The sequence below is a fragment of the Palaemon carinicauda genome, chromosome 39 (genome assembly GCF_036898095.1).
Source record: "Palaemon carinicauda isolate YSFRI2023 chromosome 39, ASM3689809v2, whole genome shotgun sequence".
In the NCBI taxonomy this organism is placed as follows: Eukaryota; Metazoa; Arthropoda; class Malacostraca; order Decapoda; family Palaemonidae; genus Palaemon; species Palaemon carinicauda.
Genome location: NC_090763.1, coordinates 130,129 through 147,323, shown reverse-complemented (window position 1 = coordinate 147,323; position 17,195 = coordinate 130,129).

Genomic DNA, 17,195 nt, shown 5'->3' with positions numbered 1-17,195 from the left:
AAAATTCAATAACCTGTGTTATGTTTCTGAAAGGAATGCTTATATTATCAAAGTGGCAGAAAATATCTACCCATTTTCTATCCAACTCGACATCACTTTCTTTCCACTGTTGCATCTTTTCATCGGTCAAAAAATTTTTCACACATGTAATTTCGTCAAAACGTTCATCAACTATTTCTAAATCAGGTCTTATCCCCTGAATAAAGTTAACTGCTTCCTGAACCTCAGACCAACATATTGAATTACTCTGAAGGAGGATCCAATCAAAATTTTTCACTTCATCAAATGGCTTAGTCCACTGATTTAAGTATTCCACTGATGTTTCATAAAAGGACTCTACTGCAGTTTTAAAATTCGCAACATTATTCCCACTCCTCTCTAAATCTCGGAGCATCTTCGTGGTTATAATTGGGATGAACAGTTCTTTTTTTCGATGTTAGTCTCATTTTCAAGTCTTCTAAGATGCAAGAGACTTCCATCATAGAAACTTTTTGGGACTCTATTTTCAATGTGCATTCATGGAAAATTGTACTCTGACCATGTATGAAATAAAGCCAAACCTCTGAAAATGGATCGTCAAAAAACTGCTTGAGAAGGCTTGGACATTTATCCTGGGACAAAAAATAGGTCTTTAATGGTTTGAATAGCTTTAGAATCCTTTCAACAGCTGGTCGTAAAGCAAACCACCTTGCCTTTGTATATCCTAATAAGTTCTGGTAATGCGCATCAACATTTTCGCAAATTTCTTTCAGTTGCTCCACTTGGACAGTGTAAATGTAGAAGAAGGAATATATCTTCACGGTTATAACTTCCACATCTATGGGTAGACAGTAAGTTGCAGCTTTCATACAATTATTCATGATATGAGCTGCGCAGTTAACACCAATCAATTTTCTACCTAGAACTTGTTGCATTCTGTAAAAGACATTATTTTTGCCTCCTCTTGATGATCCGCCAAAGTTACAGTTTGTATTATCAGCACACAAAGCCAAACCTTTAGAGGATAAATCATTGGAACTATGAGTCTTTTATATAATCTGATATAATTTCACTTGTTTCTCCACCAAGGTTTTTGACCTCCAATATCTTGACCTTGATGCCATGGAAAGGTGAAAAGTACTAAACCAATAAGGGACATAATTTGATATTTCCGTGATTTGAACAGTCACAGTATAAGATAACACAATTTACACGGGACAGATCATCCTTTAAGTGCTCCAAGGCATCGGGCAAGAAAACATTATTCAAAATTGCCTCCATTTTTGTTCTGGCACAAGCAAACATGCTTTCAAAACACCTCTTGCTAAGCTTGGAAGTGCAATCCATGGAGCAGAATGACAAATTGTGTTGAACTGAATGGTATGCCCATGTCCCATCAGCAGCAGCCAGTTTTTTTTTCTTTTTCTCTAAATCCTTCCTTCTGGAGGAAGGTGGTCATCGACTTGCTGGATGAGGTGGATGCATCGGCACGCTTATGTCTGTCGGTTTTTATGTGACGCTCAATGTCATATTTTCCACCATTTGCTATTGAAAACGATGGATCTTTTTCTCTGGTTACGGTTCTTTCCCTTTGCCTACACAGACACCGAATAGTCTGGCCTATTCTATACAGATTCTCCTCTATCCTCATACACCTGACAACACTGAGATTACCAAACAATTCTTCTTCTCTCGAGGGGTTAACTACTAAACTGTATTTGTTCAGTGGCCACTTTCCTCTTGGTAAGGGTAGAAGAGGCTCTTTAGCTATGGTAAGCAGCTCTTCTAGAAGGACACTCCAAAATCAAACCATTGTTCTCTAGTCTTGGGTAGTGCCATAGCCTCTGTACCATGGTCTTCCACTGTCTTGGGTTAGAGTTCTCTTGCTTGAGGGTACACTTGGGCACACTGCTCTATCTAGTTTCTCTTCCTCTTGTTTTGTTAAAGTTTTTATAGTTTATATAGGAAATATTTATTTCAATGTTTTTGCTGTTCTTAGAATATTTTATTTTTGCTTGTTTCCTTTCCTCACTGGGCTATTTTCCCTGTTGGAGCCCCTGGGCTTATAGCATCCTGCTTTTCCAACTAGGGTTGTAGCTTAGCATTTAATAATAATAATAATAATAATGTACACTTGATACATTTGACATCACTTTCACCTTTTGTTTTTTTTAATGTAAGGGTATTCTTTTTCTAAGTCTTTGTTGAAAGTAGCTTTCCTTTTGGTTGACATGATTTCCGAAATGTTGTTGAGAGTAGCTTTCCTTTTGGTTGACATGATTTCCGAAATGTTCATCCTCCATCAAGGGCTGGTTGTGTACTAACCGACATAATAGCAACAGAGATAGGTATCGGCTGTTCACTGTGTCATACCGTGACTCATACGTGTACTACAGATTTAAACTCAGTTCCCTTCTTGTTCGTTTGTATAAAAAAAACGGAGCATAAGCTATGCTGCTGCACTGTATGAAGCAGCAAAGTGAACCTTAGAAATTTGGTAGAAAAATAAAACATCATCTATTCATAAACTAAACACATATGCAGTGGAAATAGGGGGACAAACGTGGGACATATGGCTGATAGCGGGACCATAAGGCGTCCCTCACAAAGAGTGATTTTTAGGGGATCAAGGAGTCAAAATGGGGGACTGTCCCCCTAAAAGGGGGACGTATGGTCACCCTAAGTATATGTCTAGAAGACCAGATAAGGATAATTACTCAAGGTGGAAGGCATATACACAAAGCCACTGTTAATAGTAATTTCAAGACAATTCTCTAGTATACTTCCATCAGGACGACATGGCCCTAGGCCCAAAAACCGATTTTGATCAAAGTGAAAAATCTATTTTTGGGTGAGAGGGCCATGTTGTCCTGAAGGACCCCCTTTTGCTGACCCCTCCCAAAATGACTTTTATCGATGACCATTTCCGCTCAACGGCAAGAAAAGGAATGGCGTCGCTATAGTAATAGGGAAGGGGGTCCACCAGGTACCTAGAACGGCACCCTTTTCTTTTGCCACTCTTCCCCCTTACAACGAAGAGCTAAATCAATTTGGGGTGACGATTGCCATATGTTGTATCTAGGATATGTCCCCTGATATTATGCAATATTCTTTATTGAATACTCGCGCCAGGAGTTATAATCCTGGAGACCTTCGGTTTAATTGTCAGGGAGTATCACTGTAGAAAATATCCCTTAAAAGGCTACCTAAAGGAACCCTTCCATCAGGACGACATGGCACTCGCACCCAAAAATAGATTTTTCACTTTGATCAAAATCCATTATATATATATATATATATATATATACATATATATATATATATATATATATATATATATATATATATACATATATATATATATATATATATATACATATATATATATATATATGCATATATATATACATATATATATATATATATATATATATATATATATATATATATATGTATACATATATATATATATATATATATACATATATATATATATATATATATATATACATATATATATATATATACATATATATATATAAATATATATATACATATATAATATATATATATATATATATATATATATATATATATATATATATATATATATATATATATATATATTTATACATACACATATATGTATATATAGAAATATATATATATATATATATATATAATATAGATATATATTTATTCATGTGTTATATATATATATATATATATATATATATATATATATATATGTATATATATATATGTGTATATATATATATATATATATATGTATATATATGTATATATATATATATATATATATATATATATATATATATATATATATATATATATATATATATATATATATATATGTATATATATATATGTATATATATATATATGTATATATATATAACGGATTTTGAGCGAAGCGAAAAATCTATTTTTGGGTGAGATAGCCATGGCGTCCTGATGGAAGGTTCCTGTTTGGTAGCTTCCTTGGGTATAAGACTACTAAGATATTCCCAGAGAATTTAACCACAGGTTATCACAGAATTCTAACTTCTGGAGCGAGTATCTCAAAGGTTTCCCTTTAAGACATCGTAATACAACAGGGGACACGCATGTCTGGTCGTGCCACATAGCTATCTCCACCCCGAACAGAGTTAACGCTTCGGTGTGTAAGGGCTGAGAATAGCTGGGAGCCGTTCCACAGCTAATCTCACTCGTGGCTACTACTGATACTCGAGACGTAAACAAACGGACGCCATTGCTCTAATGACGTCACGCGCGTCTTTATCCTGGTGCCAGTTGCTGCCCATCACCATGATACAATTGTGTAGGGTGGGAACAAACTGAACGAAGTAGTAGGGAGGGTCCATCAGGACGCCATGGCTATCTCACCCAAAAATAGATTTTTCGCTTCGCTCAAAATCCGTTTTTTGGGCTCAAGCCATGGCGTCCTGATGGAAGAGTACCAGAGAATCAATGTATCGTGGTAGATTTTCCCCCAGAGTTAAGTGCCTAGGCATTGACAAAACAGCAAAGTAATCTTAGGTAAGAACCATAGGAACGAAGTATCCTGCCCCCCATTGGTAGGAAGTTCCCATGGGCTATGCCGACGTCAAAGTGGTATTGAAGGGCTATTCATCTTGACAGAAGAGCTTTTAAGAGCTTAGAGATGAAGCAGAATGTTTGATATTTGTATAGGAACATTCTGAAGTAGGCCAGTGGTGGTTGGGCACTGTGTGTAGGGTTCATCTCCTGATTATCAGAAGTAAGTATTCGTGTAGGAACCTTACTGAGACAAGGTGAATATAATTTAGGAATAGACATCTTAAATTCTTCATGACCATAAGAAAGGAGGAATAAATAAAACTATGACAGTATGTATTTCATAGTAAGTAGGAGCTGAAAGAGACGCACAAGTAATAAAATAGAAATTTTATTTCACAATGCAGAAATTAAATAATTTACAGCAAAAGTAAAGTTCATTTACAGTAATAATAATGTACATAGAAATAAAGGCTTGCTCTTGAATCTGAAAGGGAATTTCAGGATTAGTAGGTACTCGTTCTCGAGGAACGCAAGTCTTTAAATAACACATCATGCTCAAGGCATGCGGCACTTGTGTGACACTATGACATTTCACCTGGGATAAGAACAGTTATAAAAGCACTAAGTGTTTTTAGACATCACTATGAATCACTCGAGGGTCAACATAGGCACCCGAAGAGTTAGAGTCCCAAGTAACTCACTGTTCTACGCAGAGTTAGGTGCAGGTTTCATAACACTACCTGCGGCTACCACAAAATGTTTGATTTCGTGCACTTGTTTCGCATAATGTTTAAAGAAAACTCGCGAGGACTTCCAGCCCGTAAAGTTCTTAAGGCTCTCGAAGTCCATGCTCTGAAAGAAGTTCAGAGAAGATGCCACTTTTCTAGGATCATGACCAGCGGGTGTACTGTTCGGATCCGCTCTGCGAATGAAGTAGGTGATTTTCGCTCTTAATTGTTTCAGTGACAGGTCGCTGCCCGATGTTTCTCCTTTGAAGAGTTGGCCTCCACCAAAGTTTGAAGTTCTGCGAAGATAGACCTTGAGACTCTCTACTGGACATAGAGAGACATCCTCCTTCAGGGGGCATATTCTCCAAGGGCCCCATCTTTTGGTGGGTAATTCATTTTTGGCGAGAAACGTCGGATCGGGGGAGAGGGTCACTTCTCCTGAATCAGCAAACAGGATGTGTCCCTCTTCTCTTGATAATGCCACTATTTCGCTGACTCGAGCTCCCGAGGCGAGAGCAAATAAAAATATAACTTTCTGAGTCAGATCCTTGAGGGGGCATGAATCATTGTCCAAGTTGGAGGCGAAATGGAGCACCTTGTCTAGTGACCAGGAGATCGGTTTCGGAGGGGGTGCTGGGCGTAGGCGAGCACATGCTTTCGGCAGTTTGTTAAAGATGTCGTTGGACAGATCAATTTGGAAAGCATATAGAATTGGTCTAGTCAAAGCCGATTTGCAAGTTGAAATCGTATTGGCTGCTAATCCTTGTCCATGAAGGTGAATGAAGAAGGACATACAGAAATCAATGGTGATTTCTTTAGGATTTTTTGCTTTAACAAAGGAGACCCATTTCCTCCAGGATGATTCGTATTGCCGTCTCGTGGATTCGGTCTTGTATTCCTCTAGGAAGTCTAGACTTTTCTTCGAGATCCCAAACCTCTTCTTTGCGGCAAGGGAGAGAAAATCATGAGATGAAGGTCCTTGATTTTCGATGATGAAGCGAAGACAGTCGACTTCTGTACTTGTTGAGAGAGAACTGGGCCCGGGAGAGGGATCAGCTTGGGCTGCAGCTCCAGGACCAGGGGGTACCAGTTGCTCCGGGGCCACTTGGGAGCCACTAGGGCCGCTGTCCCTTTGAAGGTTCTCAGTTTGGAGAGGACTTTCAACAGAAGGTTGGTGGGAGGGAACAGGTATATCTTCGACCATCTGTTCCAGTCCAGTGACATGGCGTCCACCGCTTCTGCTTTGGGGTCCTCGTACGGGGCTACGTACAGAGGAAGTTGATTGTTGTCGCTCGTTGCAAAGAGATCTATCTGAAGTTCTGGGACTTGATGGGAGATGAAGGAGAATGATCTTGCGTCTAGAGACCATTCCGACTCTATCGGGTTTGTCCGAGATAGAGCATCCGCTGTCACGTTGCGGAATCCTTGTAGGTGAACTGCAGACAGGTGCCACTTCTTCTTCTCCGCCAGACGGAAGATTGGGAGGAGCACCTGATTTATCTGGGGCGATCTTGAGCCCTGGCGATTGAGACAACGAACTACCACCGAGTTGTCTAGGGTTAGACGGATGTGGATCGAGGGCGGCGGGGATAGCTTCTTCAGAGTAAGAAGGACCGCCATGGCCTCCAAGATGTTTATGTGGAACGTCTTGAATAGTGGAGACCAGGTCCCTTGAGCTTGTTTCAGGTGGGAGTGACCTCCCCAGCCCTCCAGAGAGGCATCCGTGTGGATGTTGAGTGATGGAGGAGGGTGTTGGAGAGGAATGGACCTTTTCAGGGCCATTGCTTCCGACCACGGCTTTAGGAGGCGTCGAAGTCTGTTTGGAAGCCGTCTCTTGAGGTCTCTTCGAGCGATGGATGCCGATCGTCTCCAGACTCCCGCGGCATCCTTTAGCTGTGCACGAAGCACTGGGTTTGTCACTGAGGCGAATTGTAGAGAGCCTAGAACTCGTTCCTGCTGTCGTCTTGAAATGCGTTTGGATTTCAGTAGTCGCTTGACAGACCCTGCTATTTCCTTCCTTTTCTTCTGGGGGATGGAAAGGCGGTGTGACTGAAGATTCCAGTGGATTCCCAACCACTGAAACTTCTGAGCCGGAGAGAGGCGAGATTTCTTCTCGTTGATCTTGAATCCCAGGTGTTCTAGGTACTGGGTAACTTCGTCGCAAGACTTTGTACACTCTTCGGGCGATGGAGCCCAGACTAGCCAGTCGTCGAGGTAGGCCATCACCTGGACGTTTCTTAGGCGGAGCTGTTGTACTATGGCATCCGCCAGCTTTGTGAAGATCCGAGGGGCCACGTTGAGGCCGAATGGCATGGCCCGGAAGGCGTAGCTTTTCCTTTGGAGTCGAAATCCTAGGTAGGAGGAAGCGTGATGGTTCATTGGAATGTGCCAATAGGCATCCGCCAGGTCTATAGAGACCGTGTAGGAACCTTGAGGCAGAAGGGTCCTTATTTGTTGAAGCGTCAGCATCTTGAATTTGTTGTTCTCTATGAACTTGTTGAGGGGGGATAAGTCCAGAATGACTCTGAGCTTGTCTGAGTCCTTCTTGGGAACGCAAAACAGTCTCCCTTGGAACCTGGTGGACTTTACCTTCCTTATCACCTTCTTGTTCAAGAGGTCTAGAACATATTCTTCCAGAATGGGGGTTGATGGTTGAAAGAACCGCTGGAAGATTGGGGGTGGTTGCACCCAACTCCAGCCTAGACCGTTCTTGATGATGCTGTGTGCCCAAGGATCGAAGGTCCAACGATCCTGGAATTGGCGGAGTCTTCCTCCCACCGGAAGCACTTCATTGCTTCTGGTGTCCCGAGGACTTGTTGCCTCGGCCGCTAGCTCCCTTTCCTCCTCTACCTCTGGAGGGACGACGAGAGGCGTCTCTGCTTGCACCCCTGGACGAGCCTCTACCTCTGGCATGAAAGGTAGTGGATGGCTGCTCAAAGGCAGGGGTGAAGACCGGTGACTGTGACAACACCGGTTGGGGGACCAATTGAAAGGTCTGTTGTGGTTGGGCAACCACTTGGGAGGTAGCGGGTCCCGGAAACTGACGTCGTTGTTGACGTTGCTGGGGTTTCGGCTTCTGAGGTTTCCTCTTAGGCTGAGGTCCATCGTCCTGAGAGGTTTTCCTTTTTCTGGACATGCCCCACTTGTGGAGAAGGTTCCTATTCTCCGTGGCGGCTCTGTCAGTTATTTCCTTGACAAGGTCAGAAGGAAACAGGTGCTTTCCCCAGATGTTGGAGGAAATCAGCCTCCGGGGTTCGTGTTTCACGGTGGCACCGACAAACACGAATTCACGACAGGCTCTACGAGCCTTTATGAAATGGTACAAGTCCTTCATTACCGTGAGTAAGTGGGATTTGGCCAGTACCATGTAGTGATCAGGTACTGCTGTGTCACAGGCCATTACTTCAAGTTGGACTTGATGAGAAAGCGAAGCTGCAAGCCTCTCCTTCGTGTCTTGTTCCCGGCGAAGGAGGTGATCGTTGAGCTTAGGGAGGTCTTCATTAAACTGACGTCCGGCGACGTCAGGATCGAGCCTACCCACGACGAAAGTATGTTGGACATCTTTCCATTGCCTAGTGTCAGGGGGTGTCACGATGGAGAAGGGTCTGCACTCCTCCAGTGCAGGGCAGGGTTTTCCTTCTTCCGCCGCTTTAAGGCATGCAGCTAAGGCCTTTTCCAAAAATGGAAGAATCGCAGTGTCAGGTGCGACATAGGTAGGATGCTTCTTGCTCAAGGCAGGAAGCTTAGAGCAGGTAAAGCCCCTGCTCTTAAATGCGGAGGCTAGCATAGCCTGGGCCTTTGCGAGATCGAACACTATCTCTTCTTTAGGTTCGGTCTCCTCCTTCGAGGCAGGTTCGGAACGAAGTCGGACGTAACAGTCCGGGTAGGCCTCGAAGCTTGGGAAGAACTCCACATCTTCCAACGGGACCGTGCCGATCTTGTCACTAACAAAGATCCTGCCGGTCGCAATAACCATATGCTCTGCATACCTCCACGGGTTGGCATGAGAGCAAGCTGGGAGATCCTTGACCGAGATCTTCTTCGTGTCTCTGGATCCAATCATAGACCTGATGGACTCCTGGTTCTCCTTCAGTCTGTCGTCCATGACAGCTCTAATCAGTCGGATCAGTTCTTGGGTGGAAGAGGAAGGATCCGGGGTCGAGGAGGTAGACGGAAGGGACAATTCCGTCGGTGTAGGAGTAGGCGGAGGGATGGACGAGGGAGTAGCTCCAATCTCCGACTCGGTGTATTCCACCTTGTCTTCGTCCTCTTCGGCTCCTTGAGCCATAAGCGTCTTCTCCGTGTCTTCCGAGACGTCAGAGATCCGTTCATCATCCTCGGAATCCAAACGACACTCGTGCATGGACTGAGCCATGACCACATCAGGTTCCACTGAATTTTGGACAGTGGGGATTGCTTCCTTTGGAACCACTGAGTCAGGGGAGGCCTTAGGGAACAACAGGGACCTCAGTTCTTCGGTGGCCAGGTACGGTCCAGTAGCATTTCTCTGAAAACCACGCACCCACTTGCGCAGTTTCTCACGAGCAATGTCTCTAACCTCCGCTGAGGGAGGGTTATGGAAGGCCTCAACTAGGTAGGCCTGGCAGACCGTACATTCCAGTGGATTCCAGAACTTCCAATCCCCTTTCTTGTCTGAGCAAGGGGCGTGAGTCCTGCACGCCGTATGTCCGTAAAACTGCGAGCGTTTCACAGCACAGTAGGCGAAATCGCACTTCATCTGCTCCTCCTGTGGAAGAAAGAGAAAATGAGTATGGGGGAGTCATAGGAATGGCTCTTAAATTAAGTTAATATTAATCATTAATTTTAACTTAAGGAAGGTGTGATGCATAGAGAATGAAACAGTAAAGGAGAACACGCTCCATGCATCTCGCCCGGCTGGTTACCATAGGCTTGGTCCTGGGATAATCCAAATGACCGAGATCATTGGATATAGTTTCCTAGGATTCCCATATATTGGAACTCCATGGAAAGCCAAGGACAAGGTTGGGATCGAATTCATTCGGTTCCCAGATAAGAGCCAGAAGGCCTCATTAAGGGTAACTGCTTCTGGCAACCAGCCGCGCTAAGATGCACATAGCATGCTGGAAATAGAAGAATGCAAAGAGACAGCATGATCACTAATAGAGCAGTACTAGGTACTGATCTTAGAAGCAAAGCAGCTTATCTATTTGCAAGGTAGGGCTATCTTAGTCTTATGATAGCTACAGAGAGGGGGTGCAAGTATTCTTGACGCCTCCGGGGCATCCGGCAAGCCGCCGGCACGCCGGAGCTCGCTCCAGCATAGATTCTGGCACTAGAACAGACAATTTTCAAAGTCAGTTAGATACCAGGATGGCGGCCGCCGGCACAACGGCGGCACGCCAGCAGGGAGCGGCGGCTCCGGCAGCCGGAGGATGCTGGATTGGTGACTGGGGTAAGGATGGTACAGGTAGTATCGGGTTGCCGGCGGTATATGCCGGCACTCCGGAGATCGACCGGCAAGCGGACGAATAGATAGGAGTAGGAGAGCCGCCGGTAGTAGCCGGCGGCAGCCGGCAGTCCCTCGGTACACGGGGGGCTGGCGGCAAGGGTAGGGAAGTCACCAAGAGGGAGGCAGGTATTGCCGGCAGTAGAGGCGGCAAGAGACCGGCACCCGGATAGATAGAGAGACAGGGGGAGGGAGGAAGGGATGCAGGAAGTACCGTCAGGGTTCCAGACATCTCTCCCCCTCCCTGAGGGGGTGTACCCATGATAGAGACAGGCTCTAGCATCCATAAGCAGGGGTCACTAGGGACCGGGAGCAGGTAGCCCAAGGGAGGACTAGGGAACACCCAAGAGGGGGGGGGGGAGACTCCCCTATGCAGAGCTACACTAGTAACTAACCTTATAGGACACTATGAAGGTATATGTACCAGAGCGGACAGCACAGGGAAGCTCGGGTAGCCCTACTCTTCCACCCTAAGGAGGATTTGTAGGACAGGGGACAGATGAGTATAAACTAACCTAAGCATAGGCTAGGCTATACAAGAGATAGGTGGGGAGGGAGAAGAGAGGGGTCTTCCCAGGAAGGGTTTCTGTACCAGAGCGGCCACAAAGGGAAGGGAGGACACTCCCTAACCTAAGAATAGGCTGATCGGCTAAAACGGTGCAAGAGTACAGTTTCAGCATGGAACAGAGAAACCTTCCTAACCCGGCCTAGATCAGGGCTAAAAGTCCTGAACTAGGCAAGGAAGAAGACGTATCGCTATCGCAGGAAAGTCGTAGACTATCCTAGCCATAGAGGTAGGCTAGCCTAACCTCACTCTCAGACGCAATCCTAAAGGGGGTTCATTCCTTTAGGGAGGACTGAGAGGCGATAAAATACTCTATTAGACAATAAATCCCTTTACTCAGAAAAGGGATCAAGGCTAAATAGAGGGAGTGCCAAGGCAGGGGATGAAGGAAGCATATAGGGGTCCTAGGGTTAGGTTAGGCTAGAAAGAATCACTGACTAGCCTATCCCCTATATGGTCCCTGAAGGCGAAAACATTTGCATCACTAGTCAAAAGTATTGTAAAATAATAATGCCACTATCTTCATAACTTAGTCTAGGATCACTGATAAATCATGCATGAACACTTGTATATAGGCTCCTGGCCTGGGGGCTATAGTAGCCGACTGGTATGAGGTCAATCGATGACCGATAAAAAGCGTCTAAACACGATATAAAAGTTCCTAGCTATGAAGACTAAATAAACTAATGTATTCGATTAGTATATAATGCTGGAAGCGTTGTTGTGGCTAACTAAATAAGACATGCAAAACAACAACGACGCCATAAAATGGCGGGTCCGGTAGAGGCACAGCTCTGCCACAAAACATCAATTATTTCGCGAAATAATATTTACTTTACGGCCAGAGCTTAATTAAACAATACTGGAACCTTGTACTCAACTTTCCAGAAGAAGGCGAGGCTGAAGGTAACGACATAGCGAAGATGCAAAACGATAAAGTTCACACAAGGGAAAATCCGTCTCAGTAGGGCAGCTACTAAACAAAGGATAAAGACGCGCGTGACGTCATTAGAGCAATGGCGTCCGTTTGTTTACGTCTCGAGTATCAGTAGTAGCCACGAGTGAGATTAGCTGTGGAACGGCTCCCAGCTATTCTCAGCCCTTACACACCGAAGCGTTAACTCTGTTCGGGGTGGAGATAGCTATGTGGCACGACCAGACATGCGTGTCCCCTGTTGTATTACGATGTCTTAAAGGGAAACCTTTGAGATACTCGCTCCAGAAGTTAGAATTCTGTGATAACCTGTGGTTAAATTCTCTGGGAATATCTTAGTAGTCTTATACCCAAGGAAGCTACCAAACAGGAACCTTCCATCAGGACGCCATGGCTTGAGCCCAAAAATGTATATATATATATATATGTATATATATATGTATATATATATATATATATATATATATATATATATATATATGTATATATATATATGTATATATATATATATGTATATATATATATATATATATATATATATATATGTATATATATATATATATATATATATATATGTATATATATATATATATATATATATATATATATATATATATATATATATATATATATATGTATATATATATATATATGTATATATATATATATATATATATATATATATATATATATATATATATATATATATATATATATATATATATATATATATATATATATATATATATATATATATATATATATATGAAAAAAATAAAAAAAATCCTCATTAATATTTTGTAAATAAAAGATCATTGTGCTAATTCAATAAAAGTCGGGTGTTTTTTTACTTTATTCACATTAATTCACCCTCGTTACTTTCGTTATTAGTATTCCAACAAGAATATATTCTATATGGCAAGGTCTTGGATACATTGTTATAGCTGTTTTAAGTGATTGATAGAGAGAGAGAGAGAGAGAGAGAGAGAGAGAGAGAGAGAGAGAGAGAGAGAGAGAGAGAGAGAGAGAGAGAGAGAGAGAGAGAGGGGGGGGGTCTCACCACAATATTCAAAGCTAAACTATTTCAGTAATCAATCATTATTCTAATTAACGCTACAGACTGATGATGACTGTTGCTATTAACGGAAATTATCCTAATTAGGCAAAATAATGTTTATTTATTCCCAAAAGATATCATTACTCATGGATCTTGCAATTAAGCTTGAATGTTTTGAAATATGAAGTCCCAATTTCTCAACTTCTATTTAGTCTTTTGAATGAAGTAGATTCTTTCACATTTTATATAATTGGGAAAATTAGTAGCAATTGCATGAGAGAGAGAGAGAGAGAGAGAGAGAGAGAGAGAGAGAGAGAGAGAGAGAGAGAGAGAGAGAGAGAGAGAAATATTCCCGTGTATGGAAATTGTGAGCACAAGCATAGCAATATTTTACTGTCAAACCATAACCATTAAGTACACTGCCTAGGCGACGTGCACCAGTGACGTCACAATGCGGAAACCAAGCGACTGACTGTCTCACCTTAAGCTATTCCATCTTGTTCCCTCCCACCCACCGATGACGTAATGTATGTCGTCGTTCTCCATTCACTTGGCTGCATGCCAGCAACCTCTCTCACAAGCTCGCCTAAGACGTGAGTTACTATGGATGCAAATTCTGACAAAAACGTCAGAAATCCACGTCAGAACAAGGTGGTTACACTGTGCGTATTTTCTGATAGTCTTATTTCCCTTATATTCCTGAGATGGACATTGAGCCCCTACACAATGTACCAGTTTTACGATCATGCTTTACGTTAAGAATGACTTGCTGAATATTTACATCTCTAGTTACTTGAATGAGTTTACCAATGTAATGATTAGGGCGCTCTAGGTCTTCATGCAAATTTATGAATATTCTTACTTTACTTTTATGTGGGGAATTTCTATTGACTTTTAAAGTTTTAATTATTACACAACACATACGCATTTTTATTCTATCTGCAAGTGATAAGAGGTTGGTTTCTTGCCTGAGAAGGTGAAGCCTTGTCCACATAGGGGTGCCAGTAATTAATCTCATAGCATTATTTTGAATAACTTCTAGTGAAGACATCAAATTTGATGGGAGGGAAATGAGAACAGGGGAAGCATACTCAACCTGTGATCTTGCAGCTTGCGCATATAATAGTCTCAATAAATGAGAAGAGGCTCCTTTTTGGAAAGCAGTTATTTTTTTCATTACAGAAAAACAAGAGTTAACTTTATGTCTAAGTAATTTAACTTGAGTGTGAGGAGGAAGAAGTTTATGAATAATATCAACACCAAGGTAAATGAAATTTTGAACCTACTCAATAGGGTTATTGCCAATTAAAAGAGGGGGTCGAGGCTCAACATACTTAATAGCAATTGCCTTAGTTTTAAGGGGGTTGATTTTCAAACCTAGTTCATTACATTCATGAGCAATGGCCGTAAGGGCTCTTTGCATTTTTTGAGACTGAAAACAGAGTGTGGACATACAATGTAGATATCATCTGCATATATGACCACCTCTATTCCTTTGGAGAGTTCTATTAGCAATAGTTTTTCAATGAGAACATCAAATAGGAATTTGCTTAATATACCTCCCTGAGGAGTGCCATTCTCCAAAGGGAGGAATGGTGAAGTGACACCATGGAAGGTGACTTCGGCTTCCCGGCCCTGAGTGTACTCTTGAACCCAGGACAGCAGGTGACCTCTAACTCTCTTGCGTACAAGAGAGAAAAGTATTGCAGCCGCACTAGCAAGTTCAAAAGCCTTCTCAAGGTCCAGGAAGACCACAAGTGCTTGCGACTCGTTAATGGTGGCCATAAGGTCTGCAATACATTCATTAGTACCTACCCCATCAGTGAATGCATACAGCCTATGGTGTAATTTACCAACCTTCCATAAAGTCTATTTAGGACCATACGTTCTGCAACCTTTTCTGTACAAGTGATCAGAGCTATAGACCTGTATGCGTTTTCCTCTTTTGGTTTGGGAACAGGTTGTGATCCTGCTGCCTCCAGAGCCAAGGTCTCTTTCAACATGGGTTTTGTTGATAAATTGCAGATATATCTCCTTTGCTGGGTCACCCATGCATTTAAGCATGCTGTAGGTGATAAGGTCTGTTCCTGGAGCTGTGTCTTTTATCTTGGAAAGGGCACCATTGAGTTCATCCATGGTATACAGTGCATCAGTATCATCCGATATGTTGCAATCTGCAGTGACCATGTTCATCCTAATAGGGTAAAGGACCCCTTGTCTATGTCTGACCTCTGGAGCGAGGTTTTCAGACTTAGATCGGTTGGCAAACTCTTGTGCCAGTCGTAGAGCCTCAGCAAGAGGATGTGGGTGGAGACCCTAACAGTGGATCTCTCACCAGAGACACTATTGAACCAGCCCCAGATCTTTTTCAAAGGAGTGGTAGCGGTAACCTCGGCGCACCAGTCATACCAATTTTCATTTTTTAACTTCTTCCGCCACCTGGGCGGAGTGCTGTGCAACTGCGACCAGGTTTTGATGAAGAGCATCAGTATAGTGTCTTCGAAAGAGTTTTCTGATACGCTTAGGTCGCTTGTTCATGGCTTTAATCCTGGGATTCTAGTACCAGGAGTCCTTATGATATTTAGAAAAGAATTTTTTCATTGGCATAGAGGATGCCGCAGCCTCAGTTAGTTGTTCACCGAGTGATTGGAGGATGTTATCAGGGTCTTCTGGAGGTTCAACAGAATATCTTTCAGACCATGAAGTCGTGCGCTGTTCAAAGAGGTCTCATTTGGCAAAATAAGGGTTCCATCTCCTTGGAGAAGGAGGAGGGTCCGGCAATTTCTCCAACTGAAAAGAGAAAATAGTGCCATAGTGATCGCTCGTGAGAACAGGAGGCAAGTCCCAAGAGGAGTTGTTGCGTAAGTCTTGCGAGACTAATGTAAGATCCAGATATCCCCCAGCAATATGAGTGGGCATATCTACATTATTGAGGAGTTTCACGCCTGGAAAATCCTCAAGTAGAGAACAGATATGCTCCCCAGAAGGATTGGGAGGGGGAGGTAGACTTAAGGAAGGGGTGATGGGCGTTAAAATTGCCTGAGAAAAAAGGTATTCTGTCTCAGCAGCTGCAAAAAGTGGATTAGCATCAATATCTCTTGTAGGGCTTTTGTAAACATTATGTATTGTTAGTGTAGTGTCTAAAAGGGTAATTTGTACACTGTCTCTGTTTCGTGGCAGTCAATATTAGCAATTCTTTCGGAGGGAATTGTTTTCTATTAGTGTTAGCAAGCCACGACAAGTGTCCGTGAAGTGGGTTCTGTATACCTTGTAATCTACAAATTTAAAAGTGGTGTGTTCTCTTAGTAGTGTTTCCTGCAAGAGAATGACACGCGGCTTCTGTAAGGCTACCTGAGACTGCAGGATGGCGTACTTCGATGTAATTCCAAGGATATTCCACTGAAACACATTGATATAGTTGTTCTCCGTGGTAAGTTTAAGGGGGTAAACTCACATCAGTCAAAATCTGAGATTTTGAGATAAGAGGGCACGTGAAAGCATGTCGCAGATGAAACCGATTGCAGACCTGAGGGTCTCATCTATGACTAGACTTGAGAAAAATTTCTATAGGAGAGATAATGGCTGGCTCCAGGACACTGGGTTGTAGGAAAAAGTTAAGGATAGGATGGGAAAGAGAAGGTAGTGAAGTTGGCGGAGGAGTGCTTTGTTGTTGGAATGGAGGCTAGTGAATGTTGGAGGATGGGCTAGGAGCAGGAGGGGTATGGTCACGAGATGTTGAGGGTTGGGGGGAGTAGATTACTTCTGAGGGAGTAAGGGGTGTTGTTTGGGGGCAGGATTGGGTAGAGGTTTGAGGGGGGGTAGGTCTGGGAGATCTCAGTGGTCTGGTTAATCTTTGAGGTTTGGGTTGGGAGGTAGGGATTTTA